Genomic DNA, 4,317 nt, shown 5'->3' with positions numbered 1-4,317 from the left:
GAACTTAAAGTATAATAAAAACATGAAAAAAAAAAAAACTTCAAATAATACTGAATAAATTAAGAACTCTATGGTATAGTTAAAAAAAGGGAAACAATTAAAATTGGGTATAGCATAATGTCATTATAAGTAATAAATGTGTATATATTTGTGAAAAGACATATGTACGCATGTAGAAGAAAATACAGTTGTCCCCCCATATCCACTAGGAATGTGCTCCAAGACCCCCAGTGAATGTCCAAAGCCTTAAATAGTAGCAAATCCTATATACACTATTTTTTTCTATACATACCTACTCATTATAAAGTTTAATTTATAAATTAGGCACAATAAAATATACTGAAAATATACTGTAGTAAAATTTATGTGAAGGTTCTCTCTCTCCCTCTCTCTCTCTCAATATCTTATTGCACTGTACTCACCTATTTTCAAGCCACAGTTGGCCAGAGGTAACTGAAACTTTAGAAAGCAAAATTGTGGGTAATGGAGGACTACTGTAAACTGTAAACAAAAAGGTGAAATGAGTTACAAGAGAGAAGAAGTTTACAAGTCATTTAAATGTTCTTCTTTTTGTTTCCTTACACATTCTATACTTTTCATACTGAACATGTAACACATCTTCAGTTAAAAAATAAACTTTTAATTAAGCAACTTCAATCTCGCTATGGTTTGGACACAAACTTTGTGTGGTTTTTCAGATTTTATTGACTGCCTTCTATCTCTGTCTTAGTTGACTACTTGCCTTCATTGAATTGCTCTCTGCTCTTAAAGTTGGATGAAATACTATACATTACACTATGGGATTGGGCTTCCTGAGAAGCTACTGAGGAGCCAGATGAAAAATAAGTATGATTCATGTCACAACATTAAAAAAAAAAACTTGAAAAGACTATGTTAAGTGAAAGAAGTCAGTCATAAAAAATCATCTATTCTATGATTCTTTTTATACAAAATGGCCATAATGAAAAAATGTATAAGAACAGAAAAGTTACTGGTTGTCACAGCTAGGGGGAAAAAGAGAATGGGAGTGACAAGTAATGGACTTGGGGTTTCTTTTAAGGGTGATGAAAGCATTCTAAATTAGGAGATTTATACTTCCAAAATGACAGTGTAGACACAGCTGGATTCACTCTCTAACACAGAAAACCAAAATATATATATATACAACACTGAGATTATCACCAGACAGCAACCTGTTTAGAGATAGGCAATCTAAAATTATGTAAATTGAGACAAACACAAGTCAAAATGTGGGGGAGATGGAGTTAAAGTGTATGGTGGTTTCTTTTATTTGGTTTTTTACTTTTTTTGTTTGTTTTACTCTTTTTTGTAATCTAAGTTTTATCTCTTTAAATAATTTATTATATCTATAAGATGTTTTATGTAACCCTGTGGTAACTACAATGCAAAACCTGTAATGGATACACTAAAATAAAAGGAACAAATTAAGACATACTACAACTAAGAAAATTACATAGCCACAAGGGATGACAGGAAGAAAGGAAGAAAAGAAGAAAGGAGTTATAAAGCAACCAGAAAACCAGAAAAACAAATGGCAGTACTAAAAATGGCAGTACTAAGTCCTTACTTATCAATAATGACACTGAATGTAAATGAGCTAAATTCTCCAATTAAAAGGCATAGATGAACTTTTTTTTCACATTTTTGTTGGCTGCTTATATGTCTTCTTTTGGAAGTCTCTATTTATGCCTTTGCCCACTTCTTAGTGGGGTTATTTCTTTTTTGCTTGTTAGTTTAAGTTCCTTATATATTTTGGATATTAGGTTCCTCTCAGATGGATAGTTTGTGAATATTTTCTCCCATTCTGTAGGTTGTCTATTTACTCTGTTGATGGTTTCTTTTGCTGTGCATAAGCTCTTTAGTTTAATTAGGTCCCACTTGTTAATTTTTGGCTTTGTTGCAATTTCTTTTTGGTACTTGTTCATAAATTCTTTGCCAAGGTCAATTCTGGGAAGGGTATTTCCTGGGTTTTCCTTTAAAATTTTTGTAGTTTGAGATCTTACATTTAAATCTTTAATTCATCTTGCATTAATTTTTGTATGTGGTGAAAGGTAAAGGTCTAGTTTCATTCTTCTGCACGTGGCTTTCCAGTTATCCCAGCACCATTTATTGAATAGGAAGTCCTTTCTCTGTGGCTTATGTTTTCCAGCCTTGTTGAAGATCAGATGATTGTAGGTGTGTAGCTTTATTTCTGAGCTTTCTAATGGGTTCCATTGGTCTATGTGTTTGTTTGTGGACAAGTACCGTGCTGTTAATCATCAGAGAAATGCAAATCAAAACCACAATGAGATACCATCTAACACCAGTCTGAACAGCTACTATTAAAAAGTCAAAAAGCAACAGATGTTGGCAAGGCTGTAGAGAAAAGTGAAGGCTTATACACTGTTGGTGGGAATGTAAATTAGTTCAGCATCTGTAGAAAGCAGTTTGGAGATTTCTCAAATAACTTACAACAAAACTTGAGACCATTATATTAAGTGAAATAAGTCAAGCACAGAAAAAAAATTATTGCATGTTTAATCAAATATTGAATGTAATCACTCATGCGGGAACTGAAAAGGTGGATCTCATGAAGATGGAGAGTAGATTCTCATGAAGATAGAGAGTAAATTGGTGGCTACCAGAAGCCAGGAAGGGTGGGAGAGGAGAGAATAAAGAGAGATTGATTAATTGGGTACAAATACACAGTTAGATTGAAGAAATAAGACTTGGTGTTCAATAGATCAGTAAAGTGACTGTAGTTAACACTAATCTACCATACATATCAAAACAGCTGGAAGAGAATAATTTAAATGTTTCTAGCACAAAGAAAAGCTAAATATTTAATGTGATGGATATCCCAATTACCCTAATTTGATTATATGAATGTATCAAATTATCACATGTACCACAAAAATATGTACAGCTATTAAATGGCAATAGAAAATTAATTAATTAATTTTAAAAAGGAAAAGCTACAACTTGCATATTGTAATTTAAATAGTAAAACAAGATAATCATTAAACTAAAAAAAAATTACATGGTGATGATGTTTGCAGAACTCTGTAAATAAAAACCATTGAATTCTACATTTTAAAATGGTGAACCTTGTGGTATGTAATTATACCTCATTAAACCTCTTATTTAAAAAAAAGATTTGTTGTGAAGATCAAAGATGATAATCTATGTAAAATGTTGGACACAGTGCCTAGTACATAGTCAGCACTCAATAAATATTAGCTATTACTATTCTAGAGTAACTGAATTTAGGAAGCTTTGTGTGACTCTAAAGTCACTGGGAAAAAGAAATTGATGAGACAACTGGCATCTGTAGAGAAGAAAATGATCACAAATCATGGTGTGTAGGGTCCTGTGTTCTACTGTGGCCATGGCAGCTTTGAAATCCCATTCCCCTAAGGCCAGCTGAATGGGGTATGTCTTGGTGACTGAGGGCAGGACAAGGGTCATTGTTCAGACCTGGAACATTTCTGGCCTGTTTTGCCCAGGTATGGTTAGGAACTTTCCAATTCCCTAAGACTGAAGGAGACACATTCAGACCTCACCAGAGACAATCTTGATGACAAGAAACCGTAAATGAGGGGAGAATTTCCCACTGAATATCAAGATGTTTTTAACCAGGTTTATGAACACAATTTCTGCTACCAAGAGAGGAAAATGGGATTTAAGGAGAGAAGAACTACTTTAAAACTGAGCTTTCTACTCAATCTGGATCTATGTAATGCAATAAAAGGCTTAATGTTTTGCAGTATGTTCTGAAGGAGCCGCTTTACCGTGGCAAGATGTTCTATTACATGCACAAGGCCCTGAAGGTGCACACACTGGATTATTTAGCTGTTGGATGTGTTCTCTTATTGAATTTTCTCTTGTAAAAGAAGGAACGAATGCATGAAGAAAGATCTGTAAATGACTAAGAAAATCATTTAAAAATTTTTTTTGTCATAATTTGTGGGTTTTTTTCCCCTGACTTCTGAAGCTCCAAATTCACCCTTAACAAATGCGCTGTTGAATTCTGACATTAACAAAACCAAATCAATTTAAACCACTTGCCAGCAAAATAAAAGCTAAATATTTGCTTAGCATTCCCAGCCTTTCTTTCATTGTGAAAACAAAGAAAATATGGACAAATTAATTATTAATGGTACTCTATACAATAATTTAGTGCTAGTATTTATATTAGAAATGGGGTTTTCCCAAATTAAGTCTGTGCTTGACTGAATCAAAGATAAGCAAGATAATACAGTATGTTACAAAAAGTACCCTATAAATGTCAAAAGACCATAATAGTAAAAACATATT

The sequence above is a fragment of the Rhinopithecus bieti genome, unplaced genomic scaffold (assembly GCF_001698545.2).
Source record: "Rhinopithecus bieti isolate Rb0 unplaced genomic scaffold, ASM169854v2 scaffold_60893, whole genome shotgun sequence".
NCBI classification, from domain to species: Eukaryota; Metazoa; Chordata; class Mammalia; order Primates; family Cercopithecidae; genus Rhinopithecus; species Rhinopithecus bieti.
The sequence above is the reverse complement of the archived record's forward strand: the minus strand, read 5'-3'. Positions refer to the sequence as shown.